This window comes from Lissotriton helveticus, chromosome 8 (assembly GCF_964261635.1).
Source record: "Lissotriton helveticus chromosome 8, aLisHel1.1, whole genome shotgun sequence".
Classification (NCBI taxonomy): Eukaryota; Metazoa; Chordata; class Amphibia; order Caudata; family Salamandridae; genus Lissotriton; species Lissotriton helveticus.
Window position 1 is genome coordinate 942,889,038 of NC_136069.1, and position 14,755 is coordinate 942,903,792.

Sequence of the window (14,755 nt, forward strand, 5' to 3'; positions counted from 1 at the left end):
ATATTTCTTACTGGGCCAGACGACTACGGCACCGCTTTTATCGGCTTGTTTAATCACTATGGAGGTATCTTCCTTGAGTGCCTTTATTGCTGCACGTTGTTTTGGCCCATGTTTTGTTGCACATAACTCTTGCCTTTCTCAAGTTTGCTAATAGCTGACAGGAGCACTTAGTCAAAAGCAAAAATTTCCTTGGGAATATTATAACTTGGGGGACAAATTTGGATTTATTTCTGAGTCCAGTGACTTCTGTATTTATTGTGGCCGGTTGGTTGGCGAAAAAAGCTTTGAGCCTTATTTATCGACAAAATTCGATGGCTTCTAGTTTCAGCCTAGTAAAGTCCGTTTTTTTACAAGGCACGAATTTGAGCCCCAGATTTAACACAGCTACATCATCACTGGACAAAGTCTTGGCAGATAAATTAACCACAGTACTAGGACCGCCTACGATTTGTAAAAGCGGTTCCTCGTCCGCATTTCCAACGGCGCTATGTAACGGACTTTTGGTTGTTGTCCCTGGTCTAAAAAAGCAACCTGCATTTTTTGGTTGTTTCTATTGTCTGACCCAGATGAGTCAGATGATGAAGTGTCCGAAAAGGTTGTAAACCTGTTCCTCGAGGGGCCTTGGTAGGTTGATAGTGCTCTACGAGAATCTTGTTGAGTGTAGTAATCTTCCTTCAAAAAAGGATAGACCTGTTCAATCTTGAATGCTTTTACGTCCCTATCATATTTTGTGAGAAGTTGGCCTGATGTATGATGTCTCCAATTCTGGGGGCACCTTATATCAGTCCAAACAATCCCTTATGGTGGTGGTTGTAAGTCAACCTTAAAAGACAAGCTATCCTAGTGGTAGCATGGACTAAGCAGCCTAAAGGCTTAACTCAAGAGGACATGTGAAGCCAGCTGTTTTACCATATGCAATCCTGTCATATCAAATGAAAGGACACCACACAAGTTATATATTATAAAAATATATGTATTTATTCTCAGAATAATCCCCAATACTCTTTATGAGTAAAGAAGCACAAGCGTTTAAACAAAAGCACAATATAACATATGAAAGTTGCACAATTATGGAATAAGGCCGGTGGCCACTCAAACTATATATCAAAAAAGTGGTATAAGTATCACTATTCGATCAGTGGTAAGGCCTAGGGCCGTGGGAATCGCTGGGACTACACTGGACTAACAGCAGTTAGGACGGGAGTAGCCCGCGGGATTCGGGTGCAGCGCTAAAAGCACGCGCATGCACCAATGCAAAGTCAATGGTGCGTAAAAGTTATCGAGTTACAGTTTTAAGAGTCTTCCGACTGGACTAGAAAGACAAAACTTTAGACTTAGACACTAGAGGTGTAAACCACTACAGGAGCACCGGCGTTCAAGAGTTACCTCACCCACAGGAAGCGGGTGCACAGGTGCAAAGATGTGTCGGGTTTCGTCACGAAGATCTAGGGTGCCTGGAGATGAAGATGTTGCAGGCGTCCAGAAGAGAAGTGTCCGGTGTGATCCAAGGGTGGATCGAAGATGTAGAGTACCTGAAAGCAGAGGGGACAGAGTCTGGGTCACTAGCCAGTGACCAGGAAGGAACCAGGCGCTGTCGGCCGCAATCAGGTGCTTGTCGCGAAGCTTGTCTCCGCTGCCACGTGGACTCTGGGGCACCGAGGATGTCCAGGAGTGGATCACGAGCTGTCCCACGAAGGCTCTCGCTGTCGGCGGTGTCGGCTTCCGGATCGGAGGTAACAAGCCTTGGCAAGGACAACCCACGCAGGATTCGAAGATCGCTTCTTACTCGGACCAGCAAGGTCAAAGCGGGTGCTCCTTTTCAGGGGAGCGAGGGCCAGTCTGGAGCAACCAGACTAGCAGAGCAAATTCAACGGGCAAGCGACCGGAGCAACGCGTCGAGCAGGAAAATTCAAAAGGGCCCCACGCAGCACTCGGTGAGTGTGGAGGGGTGAGCTTCGGTGCAAAAGCTGAAATGAAATGAAATGAAATGAAATGAAATGAAAAAGGTACTTCTAAAGCGCACTGTGGCCAAGCGGCTTCCTGGCGCTGGGGATCAACTCAATGTCTAACCAGAGGGCACGGAAAAGAGGGGTTTATTCTGGGAAAGCCTGGAGAAAGAAGAAAGTTTTAAGGGCTTTACGAAAATGAGAGAAGATAGGAATAGAGCGGATAGAGAGAGGGAGAGTGTTCCAAATCTGAGGAGCCCGCACAGAAAAGCGTGTGCCACCTGTGCGGGATTTGCGGAAGCGGGGGACGTGAAGAAGAGAAAGGGATGAGGACCGAAGAGTGCGGGTGGGAACGTGAGAGGAAATCAGAGAGTTAATGAAGTGAGGAGCAGAACGGGCATGCGCCCGAAAGGCCAAGCAGGCGAGTTTAAACTGGGACCTGAAATGAACGGGGAGCCAGTGGAGGGTTTTAAGGGCAGGGGTGATGTGGGAAAACTTAGGAAGACGAAGAACCAGCCGGGCCGCCTGGTTCTGGAAGGCCTGGAGACGGCGAGTCTCGTAGGCTGGAATGCCGACATACAGGCCATTGCCATAATCCAGGCGGGAAGTGATAAGGGCAGTGATGATGAGTTTGAGGGCATCAACAGAAAAAAACCGGGAGATTTTGCGGATGAGACGGAGGGAAAGAAAACAAGAGGATACAACAGAGCTGATGTGCGCGTGCATGGAAAGATCATTGCTGATCTTGATGCCCAAAGTCCGGACGGCAGAAACAGGAGAAGGAGGGGGACCAAAAGAAAGGGGCCAATGGACTGAAGACCAGGGATTAGAAGGGCCACCAGTGAGAACAAGCTCAGTCTTGTCAGGGTTGAGCTTCAAATGATTGAAGCTCATCCACTGAGAAATAAAGACAAGGGTAGAGCTAAGCTTAGAAAGGGAGTGAGGGGGGGAAGAGAGGTCAAAGACGAGCTGGAGGTCGTCCGCGTAATTGTACACCGAGACCCCCAGCTCAAGAAGCGAGGAAATAAGAGGGCGGATGTAGAGATTAAAAAGAAGAGGAGACAAAGAAGAGCCTTGAGGTACACCACAAGTGACGGGAAGGGGGGACGCCGAAAAGTGAGAGAGATGGACAGCCTGCGACCGTCCCTGAAGGAAGGAGGTGATCCAGGAGAGGGCAAAGCCCTGTATGCCCGCTGCGCTGACACGGTCAAGAAGGATGGCATGATCGACCGTGTCAAACGCAGCGGACAGATCCAACAGGACTAAAGCCTGGGGAAGATTACTCTCGGCCTTGCCCTTCAATTCATCCAGGACCGCAAGGACCACGCACTCGGTTGAGTGGCCTGGTCGAAAGCCAGCCTGGTGAGAGGCCAGGATGTTATTCTCCTCTATGTAGGAAGAGAGACAAGATGTCACATGGCTCTCAAGAATTTTCCCTAGGTAGGGAAGAAGAGAGATCGGCCTGAAGTTCGATGGAAGGGAAGGGTCCAGGCCGGCTTTCTTCAGGATAGGAAGCACGATGGCGGACTTAAAAGAAGAGGGGACAGAGCCCAAAGCCAAGCAGGAGTTAAGAAAGGTAAGAGGGGGGGTGGGACAGCTAGTGTAGAGGGTTCTAAGAATACGGGCAGGAGCACAGTCCGCCGGCGAGCCAGACTTGACCTTAACCAGAAGGTCAAGAAAGAGCTCTGGTGTAATAGGCTTAAAGTGGTCCAAAACAGAAGGGGAAGGAGGGGAGTGATCCGGCACGTCAGGATAGGGCACGGTCGGAATGTTGGCCTTAATGTTGATAATTTTATTGATAAAAAAGTCATTCAAGGAATGACAAAGAGATTGAGAGGGGGCAGGAGAGAGACCTGCACGGTCAGATGTGGCAAGGCTGCGGACCAGTGTGAAAATCTCGCGAGATTTATTTGCCGAAAGGGCGACGCGGTCCGAAAAATATTTCGACTTGGCGGCTAGGATGGCTGACTTGTATTTTAGAAGAAGAGCCTTATAGTTCAAACGAAGAGTGGGACAGTAGTCACGACGCCAGCGACGTTCAGACCGCCTGAGCTCTAATTTCAGGGATCTGAGGTCGCTGGAGAACCACTTATGGGCGTCGTGAAGGCGGGCCGCTCTGATCTTTTTAAGAGGGGCGGCCTGGTCGCAAGCCGAAGAAAGCCAAGTGCGGATAACATCCGCCTGATTTTCCACAGAAAGGTCGGTCAGGGTAGGGGCCGATAGAGACAGGGAAGAAGAGAGATCATTAAGATCAACCTTATTCCAGCTCCGAGCCCAGATGTTTTTGGGCGGAGGAGCTTTCTCAGGTTGAGCCAAGGGGATGGAGAAAGAGATCAAAGAATGGTCAGACCAAACACAAGGGCAGATCGAAGAGACTGTGGGGTTACACCGTAAGGACCAAATCTGGTCGAGAATGTGTCCATGGGTGTGGGTAGGAGTCGAGATGTGCGATAAAAAATTAAGGCAACGAAGAGTGGCAGAGAAATCCTTGGAGGAAGAATCCTCCCGCGGGTCACCCGGCCAAAAATTAAAGTCCCCAAGCAGAATTAGTGATGAGTTATTTACGGCCAGGGTGGCCAGGAGATCCTGGAGAGAAGATACAAAGGAGGGCATGTTGTGAGGAGGGCGATAAAGAAGGATCACCGTAAGGGGTACCGGAAGATTTAGGGAGCGGGCCACCAGAAGCTCAACGCCAGAGATACAGGGGTGTGAAAGAAGTTGGAACTGCAGGGTGCAGCGAGCTATCATCGCCACGCCGCCCCCAGCTCTGCCATCAAGGCGGTCAGCGCGGAGGGCATAGTGAGAGGCGGGGAGAATAGCAAGAAGGTCTGGGAGTGAATGAGAGGAAAACCAAGTTTCAGTGAGAAAAAGAAAATCCGGAGGGTCGGTGTCCAACAAATTAAAGAGAGCGACTTGGTTTTTGACAGCAGAACGCGTGTTGAGGAGAATAGCAGAGGCAACGGGGGAACCGGGGGAGACTCGAGCAGGGAAGGGCATAGGAGGAGGCACAGAAGGGATTAAAGAAGGGGATGAGGACGGGGTCGAACCAGAGGGAGGGGAGACATAGATGCCGTGGGAAGATAAGTGTAAGGCTACAGAGGGGGTAAGGGAGATAGAGGCAGGGATAGAGGAGAGTTGTGCCGAAGAATATACCAGAGAACGGACAGGGTCTGTGGCCCCTGGTCCCGGCCCGTCGCGGACGGGCGCAGACGGGCTTGCCTTAGGCGCGCCTTCGGCGCGCAAACGGCGCGCCCGCTGCGCCCGTCCGCTGCGCGAACGGTAGAAGCACATGATTTATAGTGCAGCCAAAGGGCGTGGCCAGAGAGTGGGCGTGGCCGGGGGAGCGTCCGCTGGAGGCGGCAGGAAATTGAGTGCGGGGCCGCAGCAGCGTCCAAATCGGCTGCGCGGGACAGGGGGTCGAGGACAGGGCCCCCTGAGACAAGGTAAGGGAAAAAAGTTTAAAAAGCGCAAAAAGCGCGAGCAAGTGAGGGTGGTGGGGTTAAAAACAAAGGCAAGCTAAGTGCTCCCGCGGTAGGCAGGGAGAGATCCAATCGACTGCGAGCTTGTAGTCAGCTCCTATGTAGCTACAAGAGTGGGCGTGGCCAGAGAGTGGGCGTGGCCGGGGGAGCGTCCGCTGGAGGCGGCAGGAAATTGAGTGCGGGGCCGGGGCTGGACCTTCTCAAACTCCAATGCACAGCTTCGAGGGAGCCTCGGGAGCTGCAGGTCAGCGCTTCGTAGTTTTTCCAAGATGGCCGGCCCCACGCTTCAGGTCGCCTCCACGGGTCTCAGCTTTGCATAGACTGTGGATCGGGCTGTTGAAAGGCAGGAACGCTGGGTCTTGTTGATCTCTGTCGCTCGAGTTCCGGCGGGAACTGCAACAAAGCAAACGTTGAGGTGCTGGATGGTGCCTGTTTGCACAGGGTGGTCACTCCTTGACCACAAGGGAGATTCTTCAGTCTTCTACGTCGAGTAGGATGTCGAAGGGTCCAGAGTTTCGTTTCATAAGTTTCAGTCAGGATAATCTGATGTGCATCTGCACAGCTCCTACCTTTATTCCAAATCAAGGGGCTGGATTACCTGCTAGGTCCCTCCTATGGGTGGGACCCAGGAAGGGGGTGGTTACACCCCTTTTCCTTTGTCCAGTTGTGCACCAGGACTGGGGCTGGAGTGCCCCAGAACCGGTTTGACTGGAATTTGCTTGGGACACCTTGTGTGCCCCAGGCAGTGTCTAGTTTCTTTCAACCCACCCTGCTCCAATCCACCATCTCCTGTCTGGGGAGGTGTAGCACCTCCCTGTGACAGGAAACCCTTTGTCCAGTCCTCCCCTGCCAAGTTTCGGTCAGCAGCAGGAGGTCAGACTTGTGTCGGGGCAGCAGCATCCATTTTGTGATGCTGAGGCTCTGGTTAGGATTGACCGCGTTTTAAGTAAAGTAACATGTCTTCTCCCTCTAGAAGGGTGGAATGCTACCCCCGTCGCCAGAACTGGCGAGGAGGTAGTATTCCAAAGTGTATGACACCAAACACAACATGTTTAGATAAGGCCAAACCAAAGTTAGCATTAACCGCGAGGATTATAATGCACTTAAGAGTATATGGTATGGCAGTATCACTGGAACAGCAGTACGGAAATGGTTCCGACCTCTGCAGACAGGCTCAGCTCATGCTAGAGCACCATCTCACATAAAACCAAGCACTCTGCCTCCAGGATTGTTAAGGCCTGCCATAGGAGTGACTTATAGGTATATATGTGTCCAGATATAGGTTTAGATATAGGTATACTATATCTAAGCAAGGGGTGATTACACCACCTTGCCCCAGCTGAGTGATCAGCCAGTTGTGTCGATTTAAGTACCAGCCAGGGGTGGCAAAAGATATGCTGCAGCCCCTGGTAGGCCTTGGATGCACCTATGCCCTGGGCACCTATAGTGCACTGTACAGGGGCTGATAAGGGATCCAATACCAAATTGGTGATGTACCTAGGGTACATGAGGTCAATGTAAAGAGAGAGCAGATAGCCTGGGACCCTGATTAGCAGGATCCCAGGCCAATTAAGTCGAAAACCAGCTAAACACTAGGCAAAAAATCTGGGGTAACCATAGTCAGGTATCCACCCTCCTACATAACCCCCCCCCCCCCAAACGAAAGGAGATAAGGCTATCCTTGACCAGGTAAGCCTATATTACCTGAGTGGCCATATAAGGAGGAACCTGCACTGGCATGGTTACCCCCTGTGTCATGGTCCACCAAGTAATCCCTCACCCTATGGGTATCAGAGGGTCTCCACCATGGGGAATTACTACCTGTGGTGTGTTTTGGCAAAGTATAAGGCTGGTGTTGAGATGGAGTACTGAAGTGAGGCTCCACTAATGTAGGGCTCAGCTTCCTCCAATCATCTTCCACCATGTGTGCCTTTCTTTCTTTGACTGAGTTGCACTGTGCTCTCAGGGTCAACCTCTGGCTGCCTACAGCTGGAGGCTGGGTCCCTTTGGTTGGCTTACTGGAGGGACAGGTCAGGTGTCGGGCCCTTAGGTCCCAGGTTTGGCTGTGCCCAACAGTTTCCATCTGGGGGAGGTCCCTAACTAGTGGTAAGGGGGATCCCTCAGGAGTTTTTAACTTTTTCACCTTGCTAGGGCTGCTAGCTTTGCTGCCCCTAATCTGCTGATGGGGTGCTTTATTTGACAGGGGGCCCTTTGGGGCTTCCTGACCTCCTTGACCTCTGTAGCCCTGGGCTGACTGAGGCAGGGTAGAGAGGGGCAGGTTACCTGCTCCAGACTGGGTCCCAGCTTGGAAGGGTCCACTGACACTAGGCTAGGCCTGACTACCTCTGGGGCAGTTTCTTCACAAGGGGTAAGATCAGTTCCCTGAGGAGGCTGATCCTTTCCTAATGTCTGGTGGGAGGGAGATTTCTCTTCCTCCTCAATGCTCTCTGTTTGTGTGGAGTGATCCATAGTTTCAGGCTTCACAACACATGAATCAGTTTGAGTTTGGGCTGTGGCCATCACAGCCCCACCAACCTTTTCAGGAAGGGACTCAGTTTGGGTATGGGCTGTTACCATAACAGCTCTGCTAACCTTTCCAGGAAGGGATTCTGCTGAAGATGGGGCTGAGTTTTGCACAGCCCTACCAACCTTTTCAGGAAGGACATCTTGGATTGGGGCTGTGGCCATCACAGCCCCACTAACCTTTCCATGGAGATTTACCATTTTAGAATGGGTTTCTTGTTCCACCTCAGCCCAGGCTGAGATTTCTAAATAATTCCCAAGTAGACAATCTACAGGCAATTTCGGGACACTGCCACTCTCTTTGGGCCAGTGACACCTCCCCAGCTGAGATTTACCACTGCCATGGGATGATTTGTCTGCACTCCATCAATGTTTGTCACCTGGTATGTGGCACCAGGTAAAAGTTGCCTTGAGGGGACTAGATTCTCAGTCACCATAGTGATACTAGCCCCTGTGTCTCTATAGGCCTCCACTTTTTGACCATTGATGTGGGGCTCCTGCCTGTACTTGCTCTAAGTGTTTGGGCAAGCAGTGAAGTTGGCAAACCCCATGCCATTTTCACAGACAAGAGTAGCTATTGTAGGGGACCTGGTTAGGCCAGAATCCACCTGTGTTCCAAAAGTAAACCCAGCCAAATTCTTGGGGGTGTTCCCACCACCTGGGGGATTACTACTAGTAGTAACAGATGGTGTTGGAGTGTTACTTGGAGGAATATTTTCTTTATTGTTATTTTGTTATTTCTTGGACAACTGCTATCAGTCTTCCAGTGGCCAGGCTGCTTACAGACATGGCAATAAGGTTTCTTTGGGACAGAGGAAGTGTTTTGGGACCCACCCCCATCCTTGGAGTTTTGGGGCTCTGTGGGAGACTTGTCTTTAGATTTATCCCCACCCTTCTCTTGAGCCTTGTAAGTATCCTTCTTTTGGTCATTACCCTGATTCTTAGGCCTAATCCTGGTTCTGACCCATTTGTCTGCCCTCTTACCCAATTCTTGTGGAGAGGTCAGATCTGAGTCCACCAGGTGCTGGTGCAAAAGCTGGTTCTGACAATTACTTAGGATCTGCTCCCTCATAATCAAATTATACAATCCTGTATAGTCATGTACTTTGCTGCCATGTAGCCAACCTTCCAGAGCCTTAGTAGCACAATCTACAAAATCAGTCCAGTCCTGAGTCTGAGCTTTTTGGGTGTCTCTGAACAACAACCTGTATTGTTCAGTGGTTAAGCCAAACCCATCAATAAGAGCACTCTTCAGGACTGTGTAGTTTGTAGCATCCTCAGATCTAACTGTGAGGAGCTTATCTCTCCCTTTCTCAGAACAGGAGAGCCACAAGATTGCTGCCCACTGATCTTGGGGGACCTGCTGTACCATGCAGGCCCTCTCTAGAGCAGTTATCCATTTGTGGATATCATCCCCTTCTCTGTAGGGGGGCACAATCTTACTCAGGTTTCTATGGTCATAGGACCTGTCTTTATCCTTAGGGATAATGCTGCCACCAGTGGATGTCTCCCCACACAATTTCTATTCTCTTGCAAAAGCAAGCTTAGCTTGGGCCAGGGCTACTTCCTCCCTCTCTATTTGGAGTCAAACAGCTCTCATCCTGGCCTTATGCTCTTTTCTCTGGGGGGAAGTCATTCCCCTCTGAGATTCTCTTGAGGCACTAGAAATGTGAGAATCCCTGGAAGGAGATCTCTCTCTTCTATTGCCTGGGAGAATTCTGCCATTGGGTCTGGGAAAGTTATTCCCTTCTCCATTCCCATGTAGGACCAAATTGACTTGGCTAAGCCTCCCAACTGGTACCTGGTTTTCCCTCTGATCCTGATCTGACTCTTCACCTTCTGATTCAGGGTCCACCTCCTCATCTTCTACCACTGGGGTGGTGTTCTCAGTATCTGGGGGATTCACTCCTTCTCCTGACCCTGAGGGAACTTCTCTAGCTTTCTCGAGATCATCCTTCTCCAGGATGGCTATCAGGATGGGAATGGTAGGGTTGTGACCCTTTTTCAGCCTCCTTGCAGTGCACAAGACACTCAAGTCCTTATGGCTGAGTTTGTCATAGCTGGAGGTTGCCTGTGGAGGGTCAACCACCACAGGTAGAGAGCTAAGAGCTTCACCTGTGCCAGACATGACTCTAGTAAGGTGTAAGTGATGCACTTACCTACACTAAGTGTTTTCCTACTGTACCTTGCTAGTGAGTTGTAGTCAGGGTGTGCTAAGCCCTTTTATCTACAACTACTAAGTTCAGTAGAACTTAAATATGCTAAGCTTTGTTTATATGTACCTATGGTACTTAATGTGATCTTTCAATTTGATAAAAGATTGCAATGGTAAAACAACAGCAAGCTCAAATCCGCACCGCTGCTTACCAATGTGAGAAGTTGGCCTGATGTATGATGTCTACAATTCTGGGGGCACCTTATATCAGTCCAAACAATCCCTTATGGTGGTGGTTGTAAGTCAACCTTAAAAGCTAGTGGTAGCATGGACTAAGCAGCCTAAAGGCTTAACTCAAGAGGACATGTGAAGCCAGCTGTTTTACCATATGCAATCCTGTAATATCAAATGAAAGGACACCACACAAGGTATATATTATAAAAATATATGTATTTATTCTCAGAATAATCCCCAATACTCTTTATGAGTAAAGAAGCACAAGCTTTTAAACAAAAGCACAATATAACAGATGAAAGTTGCACAATTATGGATAGGGCCGGTGGCCACTCAAACCATATATCAAAAAAGTGGTATAAGTATCACTATTCGATCAGTGGTAAGGCCTAGGGCCTTGGGAATCGCTGGGACTACACTGAACTACCAGCAGTTAGGACGGGAGTAGCCCACGGGATTCGGGTGCAGCGCTAAAAGCACACGCATGCACCAATGCAAAGTCAATGGTGCGTAAAAGTTATTGAGTTACAGTTTGAAGAGTCTTCCAACTGGACTAGAAGGACAAAACTTTAGACTTAGACACTAGAGGTGTAAACCACTACAGGAGCACCGGCGTTCAAGAGTTACCTCACCCACAGGAAGCGGGTGCACAGGTGCAAAGATGTGTCGGGTTTCGTCACGAAGATCTAGGGTGCCTGGAGATGAAGATGCTGCAGGCGTCCAGAAGAGAAGTGTCCGGTGTGATCCAAGGGTGGATCGAAGATGTAGAGTACCTGAAAGCAGAGGGGACAGAGTCTGGGTCACTAGCCAGTGACCAGGAAGGAACCAGGAAGGAACCAGGCGATGTCGGGCGATATCAGGTGCTTGTCGCGAAGCTTGTCTCCGCTGCCACGTGGACTCTGGGGCACCGAGGATGTCCAAGAGTGGATCACGAGCTGTCCCACTGTGGTAAATAAATAAATAATACCTCTATTTTTGACTAGATATAACAATAACAGATAGCTCAATAAATAAGAGTCAAGATTCGAGGTAGTAGGAGTATGCAGGTTTAATACAGCATAAGGACAGGAACAGGACAACCTGCACGGGCAAGATCTGGGATGGCTAGCCAACAGGGGGCCCCGACAGCTGTCGGGCAGGATCTGGAATGAGCGCGCTGGCTTTTAACAACAGTACACAAGTATATATACTAAAACAATTGCATTACAGTACATACAATAGGCGGAACAGTGGGTGGGGCCTGTAACAGTCGCGAAAGATATGGGTGAAAGTAGGTGTAACAGGAGGCGTGTACATAGACATGTGATGTAAACGTAACAGAATATGTCATGAACGGGGCGGAAACATGGAGGGGGCTACCTAAGGAGCCGGGACCTCTAACCTAGTGGTGCGCGCAAACTGACAATGACGTGTGACTAGGGAGAAGCTGGGGGCTATGACTTCTGCGCTAGAAGAAGAGACTGAAGTCTGGAGAGTCAGAGCGACATGTACCTAAACACTATCTAGTATCTGATGTTTAGAGAACATGTTGATAGAATCCAAAAGTTATCAGGGCAAAGGCTAACAGACACTAAGACTGGTGCATGCATTATTCTACATGTAGTGCGTGTTGAGGAATAGTAAATGACCATTAATTCAGTATTTCTCTTACATGGAGACGTAAAGGCTAGACGGTGACGGAAACTATTGATGCGATTCAGTAACTCAGGAATGCAGAGAAGGAGAGCTGGACTGATAACTGGAATCATAACATACTCTTGGCAGACTAAGAGGCAGAGCCAGGACGAGCCGGGCACTGTGAGGCAGGAAGTAAGTGAAGGGTCAGGGATACAGGTGGGGGCTGTATCGCTCCTCAGCGAGGGTTCAGGAGACAGGAGCTGAATCTGAGTCCGGGCCCTTTTGAGGCCTAGAAACAGGGACTTTGCAATGAAATAACGTGCACACTGAGAAACGTGGCAACGTAGCTTTACATAGGCCTGATATTCGTTGTATTCACGAAAACTATGAACTGGCATACTAGAGTTGGACACAACTGTAATTGCGTCTTTAATCGATCATAAGGGAACACATATGCATATTATTCATGCACATATAACATAGGATGGGGAACACGTAGGGACACAGAACATGGCAAAATTTACTTTTCCACATTCCCTCCTTGTCACTACGTTTCCATCAAGAAACATCAATATTCATGATACCATCTATCATTTCATACAGTATCATTTGCTCGTCTCGAATTTTCTTGGAACGGGATCTAGGACGGGACTTGGGACTAGGAATACAAGAGGTAGCACAAATGCCGCAAATCGCAGGGCCACATTGTATACAGAGGCAGCAACTGAATATGATCGCTACTGCAATACCTAGAAATGACAATACTTTCCATCCCCAGGCAGAAATTATACTCCAAAACCAACCGGACCATGTCCAGGTGCCTGGATTCTGGTGTAACTGATGGGCAATTTTATGAAGTCTGGTTATAGCTGAATAAACAGACGGCGCGTTATTAGGAATGAAAATGCAGCAACTAGATCCGATGACTCTACATGCTCCTCCTCTATCGGCCAGTATGACGTCAAGAACGAGACGATTTTGGAGCACGACAAATCTCATAGCAGATTGCTCTTCGGTTAAGTTACCTAGAGCAGAGGCAGTCTCATTAACTACTGCTTCAAGGGTTCTGGTTAATCTACGTATTAACTTACTATTCTGGATAGGTCCTATAAAGAAAAAGAATCCTCTATTGAAATCTGTATACTGTTCTAGAGCAGTTTCAGTTTGATCGACAATCGGGGACTCGATCTCCCTTCTATGTCTAATGTGTACTAGATGTGTGTTTCTATGATAATCAGATGGGGCTAGGAAAACTGGTGGCAGTAGGAAGGCAATGTAACAGGTTCCATCCCAATCGAGGGGCAGACGAACATATGCGGTCTGACCACAAACAAAATAAGAATGACGTGAAGCTTTGAAAATAGATTTCCCACTGTCACTATACTCGACAATAGTAGTACAATCACTATGTCCTACATGTACGGAACCATTATTTCTGACACATAATTCGCCTTTGACTGGTAATACTGAAATAGCAGGTAAGTCTGGAGTAGGATCAGACTGAACATTCAAGACCATAAAATTCGAAGAATAATTACCTAAATTATAAACTTCATTTTCTAGATCTAACCCTGTTCTGTGGGGAAGACCTTGCTTGTCTGGAAAACATGTACTATTCAGAAAGGACATATCTGTTAAAGATGACGTTAATGTGGACCATGCTCCACATGAACCATTATGTGAAAATGGATAAGGAAACAGTGGCAGAACTCCCTTCGGTGTCTGAAAAGGGGGGAGTCGACCACACACCCAACAATTAGTGGCATTGCTGGTCTGGTGTGAATAATGTAACATACGGATAAATGTATTGTTTCGCATAGCAAGACGATAAGATAGTTCATGAGGAGGCAGATCACTAAACGTGTGCTCTACTGTAGCATTAGAAGACTTATTTACATGAGAGATTGGAAAACATAAATGAAATGCATAACTCGTGCAGGTAACCATCAAGCTGAAAAACAATATAAAACTTAGAAAAACGATACATCGGATTGAGTTTTGACTAACTTTCTCACTATGGGGGTCTATTTCATACATGTCAGAAACCTGTCTAACCGTTTCACCTAGGGGAGGACTTAGACAATTAAACTGGCTGACTTATTTTACTAGACCGTAACTTCTTTTTATACTCCTGCTGCGGAGTTTCTTCTAACAGGGAGGGCTTGGTATCAATGTCATTTGCGTGACAGTCCTTGAGAATAGTATTTTGGCAGTCTTTAGGTAAAATGCAATCCTTGGCAAAAGATTTAGGTTTTAGTCCATGAAATTCCTTGACGTGAGACAGATGGACCCACCCCTTACGGCCCTCCAACTTCACGGCCGTACGGGTGGTCAGAAGGACTTGCTTCGGTTCCTTCCAGCGAGGCTCCAGCGGATTTGAACTATCAAAATTGCGGACGAGGACCAAGCTTCCTGGAACGATTTCATGCGGTTTCACCTCGGTATTGTCTGGGAATGCGGCGGCAACCTGTGAACGACAAGAGTGGAGGGCAGACATCAAGGAAGCTAGGTAATCTGTCAGCATATTACTGGAAACATCTGTAATACTTCGGGGTCTAGGTGTACCCCACATATTTGGGGGGCGGCCGAATACGACCTCATACGGGGACAGACCTGATCTGGAATGTGCGACCATGCGCATATAAAATAGGGCGACTGGCAGAGCTACTAGCCAGTCCACACCTTTCTCTCGACAGATTTTAGCAATACGTATTTTCAAGGTTTGATTATGTCTCTCTACGAGACCGGCTGCTTCTGGATGGCGTACACAATGGAACTTCCACTGGTACCCTAACAAAAGG

The 14,755-nt window shown here is 48.7% G+C and overlaps 1 protein-coding gene across 1 annotated transcript in view; it reads left to right on the forward strand.

The window, feature by feature from the left end:
* The window catches only part of C8HXorf58 (chromosome 8 CXorf58 homolog), a 959,020-nt gene that overhangs the window by 750,528 nt on the left and 193,737 nt on the right, over positions 1-14,755 (forward strand). The gene's annotated exons all lie outside the window — the stretch shown is intronic.